Raw genomic sequence first — 20,779 nt, 5'->3', positions numbered from 1 at the left:
TCGGCAATTCGTTTATCTGGTCGGGAGGATTAATCTTTCGAAGAACTGGTTGTGTATATTTGTCGAACGTGATTCGACGCGAAAAAGAAATAAAAATTCCTTAATAAAATTTCTGCTGCGTGACATGATGAATCAAAACGATAAAATGCTTCGCGCAATAAACATTCTCATCGTCGTTATGATTGTTTGCTCGAATGAATTGACTTTGGCGCTAGGAACATTCCAACGAAAGAAAGGAGAAATCGAGGAAGCATAGTCAGTTACGCATTCCTGCGATATATGTCCCTAGATACATACGTCCCTCTATTACTTTTCTCGTTAAAACGTAATAGAGGTAATTTCCTCGAGGAAATTATCGAACGGAGCTTGTCGACAACCGACATTCTTCTATTCGAAATCGGTGCACTATCGACAGTAAACACTATGGACAGTTTGTCATCATAGCCAAACGTTCAGAACGACTTTACGTGCGAATTTGACCGCCGGCTGAGGAGAAGAGAAAAAGAAGCACGGTAGTGGGGCTTTAGATAGATGACCGGTAGTAGGGGAGTGCTGGGGAATCCCGTGGAGTGCGCATGCGCAATGATACTGGTGGGGTTACTCAACCGACGGCGCCAGTATTCTCATCCCCCTCCCAACCCCGTCGAACTTCTGGCTCGTCGGTACTGTTGCCTTGGAAGGGAGGGCATGGATCACACGCGCACAGTGCCCTGTCTCTCTCTCTTGGTGTGTTTGTTTGTTTATAGTCGCGTTCTGGGAAATACCCGATGCGAGTAACGGACTCTTGTGCGCGCGGAGACTTGCACTCCCATTCTGGCATTGCATCCGGTCGGTTCTCCGCGAGTATCCCCGACGAATGCCTTCCTTAGTATTCTTCTTTGCCCTGCCACTTAGCATTCTCTCTTCCCTAGCTGCTTAAACGCTTGTCCTTTTAAAGCCTCCTTTACGTTTATTCATTCTGTCTCGAATGTGAAAGAATGAGTTACGCGTTTCTCGCTAACTCGACCGTTCTCTGACTATCAGTGCCCGTTCCAAGTCAATTTCATGAGTTATCGATCGAGTTTTTCTACATCATCGTTCTTCCTTTCATTCTTTTTCTTTCTTTTTTTTCTTTTTTCCTTGTTTCCCGATTAGATAATAATAACATGCGCGAACGTGGTAACGCGGTCAATTAAGCATTCCAACGATATTGTTCCGCGTGCAATTCACTTTGCTTTCGGTATTTCCCTTATCGCGTTTGTTGATTATTGGTCTATCGTTTGTTGGCAGTTTTGAAAACACCGTGTGATAATCTAATCACGGCACGCTTGATACAATCGAGCACGCAACGATAAAAAAAAAAAATTTTATCGCAACACATTCTCTCGAAAAGTAGTTCACGCGTAATCTCACGAATGCAGTACATCAGCCACGTTATACTCTTCGTTGTGTGTGCGAACATACACGTACATATATACACATACGTGTATTTCTACAAATCGTACAACAAATATTGTACAATGGAATTGTGTAACGGTTGCTTCACGACGTCGCACGACGGAAAAATCGTGACGCGTTTCGCGCGGCATAAAGTAATTATCAAATTAACAATGTCATTCAAAACAAAAACAAAACAGCAACCATATTTGTCGTAATAAAAAAAAATTACATTTTTATTTTCGTGCGTTTTAATTACATCGAATAATGACATTAAAAATAAAAATAAAAAAAAATAAAAAAAACGGAAAAAGAGAAAACATTCAGGAAAAAAACGTCATCATTGATTCAAGTATAGAATCGTCAACGAAGTTTAGATTAAGTGTGTTTTGTTCGACGACACTTTGCCCTGACGAATCGTATATCGTTTTGCAAATCACGCATTCAGTTGTACGGACCATCGAACTATGAAACCGGCCTTTGTTACACGTAATATGTACGTAAATGATTCGCTTTACCATGCCGATTAATTTTCTCGTCCATTTTCATAATGTTGTTGTCCGACGTTTGGCCGTCAATATCTTGTTTACATGTCTCACGGAAGATCGCCTTCCATACAAGTTGGAACGTAACGCAACGCAACGACAAAGTCCAGCGCGAACGGTTTCGGAGTTGTTGACTCTTCCACGAATCAGCGGTCGTCGATTAGAAGAAATTGAAGAAATTATCGTTTCTTTAAATGAATAATTGCCTATTGTTACATCGCCGTTGCAGCGCCATCGAGCCATCGCCGTCCACAAGTTAAAAAGTATGTACATATTTCGATGGACAGGACCTCGAACCGATTTATCCCTCTTGACATCCTTTGAGTCATCCACCTGTCTACCTTGAATATTCTTCATTGATTCCGAAGAAATCGTAATCAGTTTACCTTGAATCACGGAACGCGACGAACGTTGCCTCTCTCTCTCTCTCTCTCTCTCTCTCTCTCTCTCTCTCAAAAATTTTACTTGCTGGCGTTGTTGGCGTTTCGTAATCGTGGTAACGTGTTCGAGATACATGTAGCTCACACGTAGCGACGAGCGTTAAACACCGATGGGACAATAGTCTGGCGGAAAAGTCGAGACGAAGCACGATTTAGAGGAAAAGCGTCTTTCGCATTTCGATCATCGAAATCAGCGAAATGGCTGGAAGAAAGGAAACCTTTTATCCCGGATAGGAGGTTTCCGCTTAATATGTCATGCAGTCATCGAACTTGGAACGCCATTATCGCGATGGTTTGCTCCAGTGCCTCGCCGTAGTGCAAACATTCATCCGTCGCCGACCAACTGGCGGTACACAGAAGGCAAAATACAGAAGGCATGGCGGCGAGAGAGAGAGACGGGAGAGAGAAGCCTCGTGACGCGCGTTACCGTTGCTACATAATTAGCGCGCGAAAATAGATTTTTGCGAAACGAGCCGAGCTCCGTTCTGGTATGTCAATGAAAACAAATCCTTGTTCCCCTTTTTTCCCCTCTCTTGCTCCCTTTCTCTTTGTCGAGGCCTGGTAGCTCTCCGGCGAAGGCCGCCGAATACTGAAATATACACGCCGTTCGGAATAGTCGAATCATTGTTTGCACGATCGAGTCCCCGGTATCGTTTCGCTCCTTGCCAAACCGCGCTTCTGCCACTGCTACGTCTGTCCCGGCCCTCAGAACCTAGAGCTTCCTCTCGAAACACGAGGATTTCTTGCTGATTCTCTCGCGGGATGCGCGAACGGTAGGAACTCGAAGCGTGTTCATCGCAGAAATTCCGTTCGTTTTGCTCTCGATGCCACGAACTGTCGTGAAGTTGAGAAGAAAAAAAAAATTGCCAGATAACGATTAATGAAACTTGGAACTCTCGTAGGTGAATTCTCGCGGCAATCAAAGCACACGACGGAGTTGTATAATGTTTCAACAGCCAATAATAAATGCTTGTATGCACTTATCGCGTTGCTCCCCTATGTGCAGTCGTACGTACGTACGTACAAGGCAATAAAGCGACACAAACGTATAAATGTAATTGGAAAAGTTGCGACACGTGCGGCCTTGTTTATGTAATGCAGGAAATTTGCATCGATATCCGACAAATCGTCGACCGTACTGTGAAAATTTATCCTTTGATCATGCGTTCTAATTTCCCGTTGAACGCCGTTCATTTCCACGAGGGGGGGAGAGGAGGGGGGAAGCGTTTCTGCGGTCTTTGAAGCAAATATGAAACCGACGTGTCCGCGACATTACCTTTGAATCGTTATTGCAAAAAAAAAAAAAAAAAAAGCAAGAGTTTTCGTCAAAGCGCGCAGAACGATCTTCCCCCTTCGTCGTGTTATTAAATTTCCCAACTGATTGTAATTTGCGTTCTTGTATGAGCGCGGTGAAATTGATAACCGCAAGACAGAATTTAGTAGTCGTTGTTGGTAGAGAACTTTGTCGAATTTTGTGCGAAAAAAAAAAAAACTGCTAGAAAATTGCTAACAGCCACGTGCGACTAATCGCCCGAAAGAATGAACGTTGTTGCTGTTCTGTTCGCCCCTAGCTAGAGAAACGTCAAACAAACGTTCGATATATACATAGAAAGATTAATTCACTATCCTGCGTTCGGAATCTCGAAAGCTCGCGCGCCTCTTTAAAACCGCGGGAGAGTTTATTTTCGATAGAAGGTTGAAACGTAACGCGCGTTTCGCCCGGCAAGCCGTTAACAATTTGAGATCTCTAATTTACGCAGCCGTTTTACAACGATGATTACGTTGAATCATACTTTGTGTACGCCAACATATTCAACGATAGAGCAAACGTCTTTCTTTGTCTTGGATAAACACGAGCGAGCAGATTAAACAACGCGAGCGTGCTACGCAATGCGTGGATGATTAATCGTTTATCACGCGCGGAGAATCGTATATACGCGTGTGCGAATCGGCGGGCAATCGATCGCGACGCAGCCTTTTTTTCGGAACGTAACATTGAGATTGGCCGAAGGGCGGGCGAAGGTGCAGGGCTGTCGCGTCGTGCGACGCGCGTGTCATAATGATACACGGTGAAATGATCGAGGCTATAGCCACCTCGCCTTTGTTGGATCGACACGACCCGGGCAAGAAAAACAGTCCGGGGGGTTCGGCGAAATAAACGGCCGACTAATTAATGAATGCGCGAGCCTCACGGACATCTCGCAAATAAAGGAGCGCCACCGGCGTCGCCAATAAAACAATGATTTCAATCGGCCCCGGGTCTGCAACAGCCAGAGTATCGAGATAATCGGCTCGTCCCTTCTAGGCAGCTAACGCTTGGCAACATTTCTGCTGGCTGGTGAGATCCCGACTTTCTGGAGAAATCCGTAAAGATTCCAGCCGATGTACCTCGCCACATCCTCGATTATTTATCGCTGGCAGAGGAAAGGAAGAAGGCGTAGTGTAAAAAAAGAGCAACGGGGCATTAATTGGATTAAAAAAGAAGAAAAAAAGAAGAAGGGACGGAGGAAGAAGGCGAAACAATGTTGCTGCGGCGATCCGTCGGGCAATTATAATTGATAGCGGGTGGGATGCGAGGGTATTAGCTCGCGGGTAGAAAAATTTCATCGTTCGGAGATGAAGTGCTCGCGGCTCCTCGTCTCGTCGTGCGAGAAGGAGAGAGAAAGGTGACATTAAATAGCTATTATTAACAGCGGTGCAGACGCGGTCGTTACGATAGCCAGGACGCTTGAAATTACTCTAATTTCCACGAATCTGCGTGGAATGAGATGCAAATTCCCCTATTTATTTTGCCGGCGATCTCGCTCTTAATAAGACCACCGCGGAGTATTACCTCGCGCCAGTTCCGGCCGGTGTGTAGCAAAGCCTTGTAATTTCCCCTGTTAATATGGCGCCTCTGGAGTTCTGACAGCGTATACACGCGAGAACCGGCCGGTTAGCGAAAATTTCAATTTCCATAGGTTCGGCCGTTCGCGTCCGGTTTCGTTTGGTTCCGTTCGGTTGTCGGCGAACAACCCGGTGAACGCGCCGCGTGAACCTCGATTAATCAGCTTCTCGCCTGGCGCGTTTTCAGCCACGAACAACCGAACGGTATTCGTCTGGTTGTTATCAGCGAGCGATCGCGTGGCCAGCGCAGAAACGGGCCTCGGCCCCCGACACACACACATACACACACACACACACACACATATACACACCGTGCTCGATCGAACGTTCGTGGCGCGAGCGCAATCGCGTCAGATCTGATCGGTGAATACCAGACCGATCGTCGATTGCAGGATCTAGCGCTTACGTGACTAATTAGTTGGGAATTCGAGCGAAATCGCCACGCTCTCGGCCCGCGCTCGATAGTGCGTTGGTGCAACCGTGTAACCGATAAAAATTTTGCCCAGCGACGTTTTATCGATTACATTGTACGCGAACGGTTGCGACGTGGGAGAGGAGAGAGAGAGAGAAAGCGGAGAAGAAAAAAGAAAAAGGGAAAAGCGAAACCGAAGGCGGTCCAGCGAAGAAAGAGAGAGTAGCAGCGAACAACAAATCTCGCACGCGTTCTGTCATCTCAACGCTTACAATTAGCTACGTACAAGAACTTATTGAACTTACACCGCGATGGTGTCCTGATTTTTTTTTTTTTTTTTTAATAAGATCCCTTGCGTTTTACGAGTCGAAGGCCTAATTCCTAGCCTGTTTCACGCTAGGAATTAGGATCGTTGGTGCGTGTTCGCAAAGATTCTCTGCTCGTAAACAGCCGCGGCAAACGACCGGAACAAACAAAAGTCGATAGACGAGCACGCGGTAATTTTCCTACTTCTCGAGGCGAGAAACCGAGTAAAGGCAAACGTCTGGTCGCGTTCGCGATGAATGGAAAAAACAAGAGAGACCGGGGATTAATCGAGGAGAAACCGGATGGCCGACGTGCGGAAGAAATGCAATTAGAAGGAGAGAGCAGCGAGGAAACACGGGAGAGAACAATGCGGATAAAGCGAATGGTAGCGTAGAACTGAGAGAGCGGAGGCCAGCAGCCTCCGAGGAGAAAGAGAGAGAGAGAGAGAGAGACAGAGAGGAGAAAGAGGAATGTATCGTGGTGACCGATAATGCGAGGCATGGCCGCCTGGCAATAAATAAAAAAGTATTTGTACCGTTTATCGGCTGTTTACGACCGCCTGGTCACTTACAACAATATAGTAAATCGCGTAGGCTGCGTGAATCATTGCTGACTGGTAGCTGGTCGATCTTCGAACATCATTCATCAGGCAACGCGCATCGCCGCGCTTCGTCGATTGTGGCTTTGGAATTTCAGAAACCACGCGTCTTAATTAATCGCCGAAAAAAGGGGGGGGGGGGAAGCTCCAACTTGGGCCACGCGGTCCACCGGTGAGGTGCACGTGAACGAGCAAAGGGTAATTGCGCCAGATATCTGTAAATTGTTTGATTGTATTTGGATTTCCGAAACGAGACGATCTTCAGTCGAGTGGTCGGAGAAATGGGTGATCGTCAACAGCACAGAAAAAGAGAGAGAGAGAGAGAGATAGCTCGTTGCAACTCATCTGCTTCTTTGCCCTGCGTTTAATCGTCGCTCAAGCTGCACGTGTCACTCGTTATCCCGGCGAAAATATCTTTGAAATTATAACATTTCGTTGCGTATTATCGTCGTTTATCGTGGCAACTGGCCGCCCGAAAGAATCCAAGTCGACATCCCGCCACGAGGATTCGTTAATCTCGCTTTTCGACGAAAATATGTCGTTTATCAGACGGCTAATCGTCCTGCGTGTATCGTACGCCCGTAAGGAAGGAAAGATACCGTTAGCGTAACAATCTGTTATGTCGCTCTTAATCGGCCGGGAACAAACAACAATCCGTTTCGCGCGCGCGTTGCTGCCGCGTTCGAGTAAACAGCCGCGGCCAGGGGAAAAATGTACACGTGCGCAAAGTCCATTTATAATATAGTTGGCCCGTATCTGCGGGTCCGCAGTCGATACGGTACGGTACGATTGCGGTAAATAAGTTTACGAGCAAGCAAGCAACTCCCGGTGCACCGTCCTCTATCGTTCTCTCCGATTCGCGAATTAATCAGCCAACTTGACGATCCACCAAGTCCACCTTCTCCCTCGTGTCGCCGTCGAGCACGTTCGCGATAATTTACAATATCGTCGCGATCTCTCACCGCGGGACCAACCATCCACTGTCACTCGGCACTAATAATAGCGTAATAACGCGACCCGATTATTTATGACACTGTTACGCAACGAGCGGCTTTACGACCGAGGCGCCACCGTGTTCAGCCACTTTTGAAATTCGCGCGTTCGTCGATTAATATTTCACGGCCACACGCGTGACGAGACAGTACGTGTTCGTACGACTGGAAAATTCTGTTTACACGCTGACGGAATTTAATCGGCGAGGGAAGAATTACCGAGCACGGCAGAAATCGGCGGTGTTTTCAAGTAAACATGAATCGAAGAACAATCCAGATTTAAAAAAATAGGGCTTTGCAGTTTGCTAAAACACTCGGCCTCATTATCCACCGGTCACAGTCTTCGCGAATTGAAAACGTGGGCTTTCGTGCGAAGAACAACGAAGGGACGCAGGTCGCGAATCACACTGCCATCGCTGAGATGATTCGATCGGCTCGCGCAACGTGGTCGTCTCAATAGCACGTGTTTATTGTCGAGATGCCAAGCGGATTTTGGCGACGGCATAGTGGGTCAGAGGCGTCAGAGCTTTCTGAGGTGACAACTAAATGGATGATCAACGCGATCAGATTAATAATTAATTAGAAAATAGAAGCCTAGCATTCGTTCCAGCTGCAACATCGTCGTCTCTTTCTTTCTCTGCACTCCTGCTTCGCATTTCGTAATTTATACAAATCGTATTTCAGTTCCGCCTTAACCGCGGAGAAAATGCAAATGGTTTTCTAATCGTGGTTCATTCGAGAACTAATTTCGTATCGTGCACGTGCTTAATAATCGAAGGTCATTGGAACGAGCGAGACTCTTGACCTCGATGATTAATGCAAAACTGGTTTTATATAAGTTTATGCACGCAACGCGCGAATTAGCTACTGCACTTGCCGTACCGTCTCGCTTGACGCGATCGAAACTGGGAAACGAGACGACGTTTCTTTTCCAACAACACTTCCAAAATGTTCGAAATTTGTCGAAACCAAACATTGACATTTGCTGAAAGACTTCAAATGTGCAAACTTGTCCGTTTTTTCGAGGCGATATTCAAGTGGGCAGATTGCCGAAGCCGCGGGAGTTAACGCAACGTGTCAACAGCGGTGACTTATTGTTCCAACATGGTGGAATCTTTGATCGATCGTGGGCGGCCGTTTATTCTTTAGGCCGACTTCCGCCGCGTCGTATTCCGGTCCGCGGACAGGGACGGACAGGTACTCGTGCACACAGCTCTGTGTGGGTGTCGCTGCATGCACGGGATGACCTGATTTGTATTCGCTGACGGAACGTCGTTTGGTAACTCGATGAAAACCAACATCTTCCGAGTCCCGTCGATTCTGGTGCTCACGCTTTGAATGCGAAAGTGGCCGAATTGTTTTAACACGGGACAAAGGAACGTGTAATTTTCCGCCGTGTTCTCCCCCTCTCTCGAGTTGTCGCTCGAAATGTCCAGATCCAAAGGCCCTTCTCCATTCGAGAGTAAAACTGTCGCGAATTGCTCTCTCGAGAGTATTTCTCGCAAATGAATACTGCTTCTGGCAGTTACTGTCCGAGAGTAAGAACTGTTTGAGAGGAAGGAATAGAGAATACTCTCGCGAGAAATAGAGACGGGTCTTAAGTCCCGAATCGCAATGGAAAAATCAGAGAACGGTTACACATTGTTGACCAGTCACGAGTTAACTCGTGTTTGCACTTGCATTCGCTATTTTAATTTTTAACAACCAGGATAATATAGGATATCGTGAAATCTCTCTTCGTCGTGTTCACTTTATTATAAAAAGAATTACTTTTATTGACTATTTTTAGATTTTTACGGCAATTTTAGTGTTGCAGAACTTTCAATCACAACAGATCGTAATGGCGAAGAAACTTTTCAATGAATCATGTGCAGACGCTTTATTGTAACAATGTGGAAATTGATAATTTATCGAAAGACAGTTATAAATAATAGATCTCGAAAACGGCAAATTCGCAGAAACCGAGTCACTTATCTATATTACACGTAGATGATTGCTATACAGTTTATCATACCAAAAGAATATTACTAAAATATGTTATATGTGTGGGATGGGCAAATTCTGGGAAAGGGCCCAGAACTTTCTCCAGTGCCCGACAATTGGAAATGTCCCAAGTGGTGCACCATAAACTGTAGAGAAAGTTAGGCCTTGGGACTTGGGATTGTTTATGGCTAGCCCTCCAGGCCTAGCGTTTAAGATACTAAAGGTTTGGATGCGTTTGTGTGTATGTGTGTACGAATGACGAATTTTGTGCAGATGAGGAAGAAGAAAGTGAATGTCGAAAAGTCAGAGAGAAGACAGTTGAGAGTTGCGAGTCTAGCGAGTTTAACAATTAAGAAAATAGTGTAAAACGTCACTTTATAATCATTATTTAACGAATTTTCTTTATTTAACTTTAAATAGACAACCATCTTTCATCAAAATTCCTACAAATTGGGGTCTCAAGCCTACATATGTATAAAACATAATGTATATAAGAGATATGCAAAGTTTTATTTAAATTCATTCTGTGTAAATAAAGTATATTTAGACTGTTTCGCTCTCATACGTACAATTACGAAATAACAGCCGGTCAACAATGTGTTAAAACATTCGCGGACAGTAAATATTTTTGTCGAGCTGTAAAAGGAAAAACTAGGTCATTTATTTTTAAACTAATTGTGATACTTAAATTTTTATCAGTCGCATTTTGTCCGAGTGCTCGGAATATCACATTTTAATAGCTACATACAATGAGTGCTGTAACGTTCACGTCCGCGAACGTGTTGTTCATCGATGCGTCCTGCTCGATCGTCAAAGTCTCGGGGAAGTCGTTCGCGTTGTTACATTTTGGTGGATTTCGTGTTTGGCTTTTCTGGAAATTTCTCGGACGCGACTCCTCGAGACGTGACGTGGAACATTCGCTTCGCCGTGTTTGGAGTTTTTCCAAGCGAACGTCGCGTAATCTCGACGGCGTCGCGCGTCGTGTGTTTGTTTGCCCCGACACGAGCGATGATTCGAGAGGTTTAAATTCACGCGCGCGTCGGTCGCGTTACGTGGCCAAACGTACGAAAATATTTTCCTCATTCCGAATGATACTACTCGATATACAGCGGAAAACTGGCGAACGCGAGCGTCGTTGCACGTGCGACGACGTAGCTCGTGCGTCATTGCGAGCGCAGTTGGCCGATAATAACGAGCCGCCAAATCGGCGAAACGCCGGGACAATAGCGCTCGAACTACGTCACGCGAGCGAACCACCTGCGTGGCACGACTGATTAACCATCGAAGCACGATCCGTTACGTCGATCGTGGCTCGGACGCGTCCCCGTTATCGCTCTCCCGCTGTCTCCTTTTTTCTGTCTTTTCTTTCGCAAACGCCGAAACCTCCGGAAGCCAAGCGACGCGACGCGTTGGAAAAGTTTGCCGAAGTATCCAAAGGGTATCGGGGAGCGAACCTTGCCGATTGCCGAGTCTCGAGCAATGAAATTTTTTTTTTTTTTTTTAAATGGGGTTTAGCGTCGCATCGACTACGAGGTCTTTAGCGACGTGCTGAAATTGTCTCTTTATCACTGGTCTAGTAGTTGGGTCTCCTTTAGGTAGTTGATAACGTTTTTTTATTGTTTCTGGCAGGTTAGAGCGATGTTTTAGTTTCGTAAGTTTCGATATTTTCTGCGTTCATGTAGCAGGCATTAGGTGGTGATTTGTTGGTTACAGGTGTTGTAGAAAGGTGGTTCTGTTTTGCTTAGGAGGTATTCGCGTGTGATCTTGGAGTGTCCGATTCGAAGTCTAGTCATAACTATTCTTTCTATTCTGCTTATATTGTTGTTTGATATTTTTTGATAGAAATAATGTGCTATGTCGTGTATTTTGGTTCTATTTGTCGTAGACTCCAGATCTTCTGTTCCATTCTTCTCTTTCCGCTTTGGTCGTTGAAGCTAGTAGGCTCTTGGTGTGGGATTGGGATGTTGGTTTCTTTTTTTGTTTGGTCTGTCGTTGCTTCTTTGGCTAAGGAGTCGGCTTTTTCATTTCCTTCAATTCCTTGGTGCGATCCAGGTGATTATTATATGTTTGTGGTGTATTATTGGTAAGTTCGATGTATGTTTCCTGAATCATTTGTATGACTGAGCAATGAAATTGTCAACGATTGGCCGCTCGTGTTGCGTTTCATCCTGCACTGTCCGATCCGCTTTCTCGTCGCAGCGAAGTTATTAATCGAATCCGAATAACTTTATGCGTAGAGAAGCTAGAAGAAAGGATCATTCGCCGATCGCTTTGCCAAGGAGAAGAAAAGAAATGACGGGACGATCCTACGTTTGTAAAGAAACGAATTTAAACGGATGGATATTACGACTGGTGAGGATGCCGGTCATAAAAGAAGCCGTAAAAGACGGTTATAAATGAAGCCGCTTGGCATACAAATATTAATAGCATAGATTAGCTAAAGGAAAAATAGAGTTTACGATTCGCTGATCGCATTTACGACACGCGGTCGCGTTCACGTTTCGCGAGCCTTTGGCTCCGGGTCGGCGCGGCGAATTCGTAAACGAGACCGCGCGCGGATCGGTAAAAAATGTATTTTTAACGAGGCTGATTGAAAAAGGCGCGCGCGGGTTTTAATTCGCGCCGCGTCGACGCCGCGCGCGAAAACATCGTTACCAAAGCAAAATATCGGCGGATCGGCACGTCTGATAAAAATGTGATTCTCCGTAATAACATCCGCACGTTCTTGTAAATACTCTTCTTTAGTTGTGAAAGGGGAGCGAAATACACAGAGTGTCCCGTAATTAGCGGTGAAAAAAAAGAAAGAATCGAGAAAAGAGAAAGAAATTTCGTTAAAGCTTTCGTTTCTTTCGAGAAAATTCAATTTGAAAATTTATCAAGAATCATTTATTATGCGTAAAGGTGGCTCTGAACACGCGTTAAAGGTATGTAGAAATGATTTGAATCAACTTGAAAAAATTCACTGGAAAATTATGAAGTGGCCAATCAAACTCTGAGACAAATTGCGCAGACAGGTACAAAAACAGATTGAAAACAGATTCGTAGAACGTTCCGCAGCAAGAATGAGATAACACATCGGTACAAAATTAGCACAAATGTCAGAAATAGTATGGAAACTGTAATTAAAAAAAAAAAAAAAAAAAAAAAAAAAAAAAAAAAAAAAAAAACGGCGGAAAAAAAACATAAACATTGGTTTTACTTTTTGGCAAGAACATATCCAAAATGTTTATGCAATATTCTCTCCTCAATACACATCATTTTTAACTGAGAAAAAACTCGTTCACATTTTTTTTTTTCAACGATTATTTCATTTTTATCTTCTCTCTTCGATTTCAATTTGTCGAAACAAATAGAAGTAAATGTCCCAAGCCCCTATGAGCGAAAGTAAGCAAACGTCTCTATCGAGAGCGGAGAATATCATCACAGTAGCCTCGTTGCCACAGCGTCGCTCTTTTTTTCTCTCTCTCTCTCTCTTCCTCTCTCTTTCTGCCAATTATTTCGCAAACGTCGAAAGTGCTTGAAACCGGATAAAGCCAAAGTAGTCGAAAGACTATCGCGTAGTTAAATAAAATTCAGCAGAAGCGATTCCCCAGCCCCGGCTCCTGCCAGTTGTCCGAAGTAATCGCGGCGTGATCGCGCGAATATCGCCCGACTAATTGCCACGATTCAGCCAGTTGCTAATTAAAAGTACACATCGGCGTCCCGCGAACGTTTCGCAGCGATTCCCTTTTTTTTCACGGAACAGTTTAGAGAGTTTAGAGCACGGACGTCCAACCTGTTAGATCTTCTGGGTCCTCATTGGGGCCTAACAAAAATTTGTCGAGAGCCGCGCATAGTTTATAATAATATTTTTGATGCGGATATCGAAACAACTTTTATAGCGAATTTCTTTTCTTGCTGACATTCTGCTATTTTCTTACAAATAATCTGTCCTGTACAAAGTCTAGAAAGCAACTAAACAGTTAATTGAAATATCATAGTGTAAGAATAGGAGCAACGTTTCACATTTGTTTACATTGTTTGCCTTGGAATAACGAAAAAAATGAGTGTATCTACTTATTTTTGTCCCTAGACAAACAGGTAACTTTCTGTTTAAGTACATATTATTTCAATACCAATGTTAATATCAATTTCAATCATTCGCTAAATAATCTATGTACCATAAAGGTATATAATATATAAAACTTAGTAATAATAGTACTACTTTGACTGAATTTAATTCATATCTATTTCCATTACCTGTCCACTCAATTTTGTCGGTAACTGTATATAATATATGTATATATATATATTAATTTAAAAAAATATGAAAATCTTTTAATGAGAACACTGAGAACACTTGTCTCTTTTTACATATCAGTTCATTAATATCTGGTTTGATACAGGGCGAGTATTTTCAAGATGGTCGTCTGAAATTTTTGCTTCTTATTTTATTTCTCGTGTGCTTCATACGGGGAACAAGTCGTTCACGGTCACGGTTAAAATTATTCAGATGATAAAATTCTTGTTCAATTATTCCAATTTTGGTTACACAGCGTGGGTTGCGTAAATGGGGCCAAAGGGGTCGCGAGTTGGACACGCCTGCCTTACTTGGCTTCTTGGTATTCCTGGTATTAACGAGATCCCAGTTCCGAGACAAACAGGATGCGCCTATTTTTTCTCAGTTCCGTCGTCTCGATGAAATTTCTTTCCTCGATGAAATTCCGTCGATCGGGGAGATAGAGTATATTAAAATTGGCTTTCACTGTGTGTACAAGATGACGAGGAAACCAAATGTGGCCGGCACCTGAAGTAGAATAACGACAAATATCGGGAAAGTGCTCGCTCGGTGGCGTAAATATTTTGTACGGACAGTACGCGAAGTAAATACTTGGAGAGAAGAAAAGGCAAGTTCGTGATGGGTTTCCTTGCCTCTTATCTCTCGGTTAACGAGGAGATCGACGATGAGTCGTCGATGCTGAAACGAGTCTCGACTCTCCGAAAGTTTCCCCGCGAACGAAAACAAGATTACGCGGGCCACTCGCGGTGTCGCGATCGCGCAAATGAAAATATTACGCGCTGAACACATATACATACATATGTATTATGGCCAGCCGATTGGCGGCGATTATCGTTGGATAAACGACCGCTAACTGAAAACAATCATTGACGAGCCAGACAAAAGTACCTCTGCTGACGCACTTCCGGCGTCGATGTATCTTATCTGCGATCTCGTTAAGCGCCTCTCGATCGCAGATTACGCACGTGCATCTATGAAATCGAACGTAGATCGCGACATGGCACTCTTCGAGAGTGCCGCATTTCTCCGAGTAATCTGTCAATTTTTTTGCAAAAATCAAGATTCCAATTTATCCGTAATTCGTGTTATAAATAATATTACAAATTACATATAATAATTAGTTACATTGTATGTATTATATCTTTAAAAAAATCAAAATTCCAATTTATCCGTAATTTGTGTTAGAATTAATATATAGTTTTCAAAAACAAATATATACAAAAAAAATGTTAACATTCGCTTGGAAAATCCATCCAGAAAATGATTAAAAGACACATCTTTTAAATAATATATATCGTTTAAACAAATGGTTCTTTCGCAAAATGGTATACATCATTGAAATTCGTCGTTAAAAGACACTAATTTGATACAACGTACACAAAACTACATCTTTAGCAATTTCCGAGATATTTGACAAAGTACATTAGTTTTCACCTTTTCAACCGATAAAAAAAGAGATACGCGTCAAATATTTTTTCGAAAGCCACATTTACGCCAAATTTCAATATCTCGAAATCGGCGACTGACACTCGTTAGAGGGATTTAAGATCCGACGATCATCTTTGCGCACGGCTTCGAAATAACAGGACACGCACGGACCGCGTGTCTATTTATTCATCTGTTCACACGCATATTTATCAAATTCGGCTGTTATTTCTTCCTCCCGCGCGACGTTTAAATAACAATCGGAGAGCTTATGGTCATATTTGGCAATTGCTCGCTCGTCACAGCAACGAAGGAGAAACGGTCTAGTGTCTAGTTGCCGAGTGCTTTGCACACCGACGGCGATTCAACTCGCTTTTAACGTTATACGTTACGCGATAAAGCCGCGAGCCGTATTGTGCACACGCGCTCGACGTGCATGCGAACCACGACGCGAGTAACGACAGTCGTAAACGTCACCGGGAAGTCTGCGAGCGAGAATATCTCGGAGATCCGAGTCCGACGAGATCACTTCTCTCGTATTTCTCAAGACGTAATGACGAGGCACGATCGACGTTTCGATCGGCGTGTGCCCCGCGCGAGAACGAGTTTTCCTCTGTTAACCTCTTGCGCTGGAATGACTTAATTCTTTGTCCCAAAATTACAATATTTTCTCAGTTTTAGGTACATTTAAGTAAGACAAGTAATGATTTTGTTAAATTACTTCTTAATAATTTCTATCCGGCGATGTCACACCGACGAGTTCGAAAAGAGAGCGACGAATTATTCTGTGACGGTTTGGTCACTCGTTATGGTCCGCAATCAGTTGCCAGCGCCGCAAGTGTATAATCGTCGATCCAAAACTTTATTATCGGTGCCGGTTGGCGTGTATACTCGTTGTGTAAAATGAAAAATTTACCATTTACTTTAAAAACTCGAAATTTCAATAAGAAGTAATAAAAATGTCACTTGGTGATATGTTTCCTTTATATTACCGATAAAAATGCTATATGTTTTGTAGAAAGAAGTATGATTATTATCTTTGGTATATCGGTTATTTTCCAATTATTTTTTCTTATTATCCAATTATTTTTTCTTATTATCCAATTATTTTTTCTTATTATCCAATTATTTTATCTTAATTATTTTTTTCAATGCATCTAGTATTCTCCGAATATTTTTGTGCACTTTATCAAACTTTTTTTTTTCATAAAATACAACAGCAGTTTCATCGGTAATGTAAAGGAAACATACCACCAAATGACATTCTTATAGCTTCTTATTGAAATTTGGAGTTTTCAAAGTGAATGGTAATTTTGTATTTTTCGCGTCAACCGCGCCGAAATAAAGTTTTCTCAAATTACGCGTGCTGTATCTCGAAGTCGGAGCATGCTTTCCATTTCTCAATTTTTCCGACAACGAGCGTAGTGTAACAACAATTGCTTTAAATATCGAACGACGCGAGTCCGTTTGTTTAACGCAATCGAAGTAATTCGTGCGCCGTTTTGTCCGCAAGTGCCAACGTCGCTGATTTATCGGTAACCTCTAACGTAAAAACAGAAAAAAAGAAAGAAACGACAATGTGTCGCCACGATGTCTAAAATCAGACTCGAGTCCGAGCAAATTTAAAATACAGGCACGACCGTGCGTGTCTTTTTTTTTTTCTCCCCGAACGATAAAGCCGCGCGTGCCGCTTTATCGGGAATCGTTATCTCACAGTTTCGCCTAATATTTTCCAAAAATAGCGTGCCGTGCGTGTTTTGCGTTCGTCGCTGGGTCAATGTCGTCCACTTTTGTTGCGAAAAGTTCGCGATTTTCCCTTTGGAGCCGTTCCTTTTCGCAGACGTTTCGCAGCCAGTTTCCTCGTTACTTCCGATGGGAAATATTTACGCTCGCGGCCACGAACCGATAAGGACTGCGACGCGCAACGAAATTCGAAATTTGACGATAACGTCGCTTGATTTACGACGATGAGCGCCTCGTGTACGCGCTAGAGCTGTTATGAAATATCTGGGTGCATGACATAATTGAGACTATCTATATGTATCTATTGCTCGGATATAACAATATAATTTATTATGTATTCATTATCGGTCTACAACAGAATTTACGTTTTAACGACAGATGATAATGCAAACGAATAATTATTTTAAATTGCACGTCTCTGTACAAATACATCAGTAAGATTTTCCAATAGTAGAGCTCCTCTGCTTTGAACTAACAATATTTCCAGTTGTGGAAAATATTCTTAAAGCTGGCAGATGTTGCATATGCCATAATATCTTTCAGCAAATTTTATCGATGTTGAATATTTCTATCCCCCGATTCTCCACCATTCTAATGTAATTCGTTTAATATAAATTATAAGTCATTTTCATTGTTACAATAAATTACTTGAAACATCGGATATAAATTATTCGTATTATTCGGATATAACAATATAATTTATTACCGGCCTACAATACAATTTATGTTTCAGCGACAATGATAAACAATAATAAAACAACGAAATAATTATTTTAAATTAGACGTCTTTGTATGAAACAACAAAATAATTATTTTAAAGACGTCTTTGTATAAAAATATTAGTAAGATCTTTCAGTAGTAGGTTTCGTATCTCTTGACACACGTAATCTCTGCATACGTAATTATAAAAAAATACTCCTCCAGAGCTGATAATATTTTTTTTAGCAAGTTTTACCAAAAATTTGGATATTTTCGATGCCTCCAATTCTGCGCCATTCCAGTGAACATAAATTATAATTTGTTTTGTTATTCGTCGTAAGGACGTAAATTACTCGAAACATGGAATAAAATGATATCGAGTGTCCGACGAGTCAAGCAATACTAACTCCAGCCTCAATTATCTGGGTACTCGGATATCACACGAGATACCTGAGTTATTTTGCTCTATCCGGGTATCTCGTAGGTACCTGGATACTAACTCTAGCACGCACGTGTGTACGTACTCACGGGCTGCGCGCGATCGCCACGTTTACACGCGAGATCGAACGGGTACCGCCGAATGTTTTTGTTTCGTAATCCGCGGCGATCAGGCTAGAAGCCTGTCAAAACATAATATCGGATTTCCACCTAACATTTTCCATTGCGACGCGGCCAGAGCGCGGCGCCAAGTCGGTGAATCACACAAAGCCTAATATCACCAGGATTGGCCTAGGTTATCTGATAAAATGGTCCGCTGACCGACGAAATTCCAACGTCACCGTTATCAGGCTCTGTCCGAGATCAAATCTGACCTTTAAACCACGATGTTTTCGCGTAAATTATGGCCTTTCACTTTCTTCGACCAAACTTCCCACTCTGGCCTGGCGTCTGGACGTTCGCGGTGTTTCAAAACCGAGTTTCTAATCGGTCGCTTCCAGGGAATTCAGATTGGGATTCGGCAACGAGAACGTTAAAATTAATATCCGCGTGCTTGGCGAAATTACGCGATCAATTGACTAGCGGCGTTCGAATTGTCGCTTCGAAATGGCTTTGTAGGGAGTGATCTGTTATTTTGATCAGAAGTGGCTAACTGGCGGCCTTTGCTCCTCCCCCTACTTCTCTGAACGCTAGCGCTATCCCCTCCACTACGTTGAGAGCATCGCGGCTCTCACAATGTATACTCGCGCTAGGTATACAGACAATTGTTTTCTTTACCGTTAACGCTGCTACAGTTAAAGGAAGATAGAGAAAATTGTAATTTGTACCCACTGCCCCGAACAGAGAGTGAGAACGAATTTTCATGGCGAAGACGAACGACAGACGAACTCTGATTTTAACGAACGAATTAGCTATGTGCCGTGACGCCGGAAAAAGTAACGAGCGTGGAAACTAAAAAGTGCGGCGAGTCGTCGGAATTCAGTTTCTTCGTCGAAAGGTTGTTCGCACCTCTGTTTCTCCTCGAAACACCCGACGATCGTTCGTTTCTTTGTGTAATCAGCGTTGGTGAATTACAGAAGGAATCATGTCGCAAGGAGTCCGTTTGACACTCCGTTTGTGCTTCACGAAATTCCAACTTTCCGCTTCTTCTCCGAGTAATTAATCGCCATTGTGCTCGCCTTTTCCCTCTCTCTCTCTCTCTCCCCCCCTCTCTTTCGGTTTCTCTCTCGGCCTGCAGCAACCACCAAACTGATAACGCGTTATCGTAATCCAAGGGTGAGTCCACGTCGAACGCGCCCACGTATAAATACACGTCGATAGTATCGCGGAAGTTCACTTGCCGCGATCGATCGACCACTCGTTCCTGGAAGTTGTCCACTCTCTCTAACGCATGCTCCCCTATAAATTTATTTCGATGCGAGACGCGCGGTATATTGCCGACCGGCTAAATGGCCGTCGGATAACGGACAACGGACAGACACTCGAGGAGCGTTTTGCCACGGCCCGAGATACCACCATTTTTCGTTGTCGATCGTACAACACGCTCCAACGACTCGAAACTCGCGGAATTCTCTCGTCGATAGGAGGGATCGGTCGCTATTTAGCGAGCAACGTTGATATACGACAGGTCGAGACAATGGTCGCCTCGAGACTCGAGATTCGAGACTGCTTCGTCTGTGCCGACTGTGAATCGCGTTCGAATCGTTTCTTTTTTTTTTTTTTTTTTTTTTTTTTCTTTCTTTCTTTCTTTCTTTTCGTTCGCAGATCGGCAAAGTGCTACGCGCCAGAGAAATTTCGCGATAGAGGTTTTCACTTCTGACTTTATTGCCCCGAGTCTTTTGCCAAGATACTCCCCATCCTGTATGTAGGATACTTGTACGGAGCGTCTCGATTTCTCGAGAATAAGAAAATTTCGTTCTTCGACCGTGCGTCCCGTTTCAAAGTCGCCAACGATCGACGGTTTCGTTTAAATTTAGACGAGCGGACGAGTGACTTGGCACCGTGAAATTCTTCCCTAATTATCCATCAACAACGAGGAGGAAGATGGTCGGGGCGAAGCGCCACTGAAAGCGGGCAGAAACGACGAAAATTAATTCAAACGCGCGGGAACGGTGGCGTGCCGGCTATATTTAGTTCGTCAAATGGAAGTTGGTTGGAAATGGAACAAAAGCGGGCCGCTTTGTCATCCTCGGGCGTTCGCGATCGTGTGCGACCATGTGCACGTAGTAGTAATAAAGTCGAATCGCTGAAAAAATAGACGGGGGAACAGCGCGTTCCTTTTTCCCCCGCTATCCGTCTATAGGGATTTACACAGTCTCTAACCGCGCGCCGTGGATTATTTTCGGATTTTTCCTCTTGGAGCGACGAGTCGCGATGTCTCGTGTCCTGTCTCGTTACGCACGCGATGAAAATAGACCGTGTCGTTTCTACTTTTGTTTCTGGCTTTCTCGTAGCGTGCGCGTACATATGTACACACGTACGGTACGTCACGTGAGTCGATCGTGGAAATAGAGAGACGCGTTCGTCCTGGCGGGCCCACTTTTCCGATCGAAGCGGCACGATAAACGCGCGAGACGAGCGTTGAAACTGCAATTTCACAGCTGGGACGTTAATTACG

This window comes from Frieseomelitta varia, unplaced genomic scaffold (assembly GCF_011392965.1).
Source record: "Frieseomelitta varia isolate USP_RPSP 00005682 unplaced genomic scaffold, Fvar_1.2 scaffold_332, whole genome shotgun sequence".
In the NCBI taxonomy this organism is placed as follows: domain Eukaryota; kingdom Metazoa; phylum Arthropoda; class Insecta; order Hymenoptera; family Apidae; genus Frieseomelitta; species Frieseomelitta varia.
The sequence above is the reverse complement of the archived record's forward strand: the minus strand, read 5'-3'. Positions refer to the sequence as shown.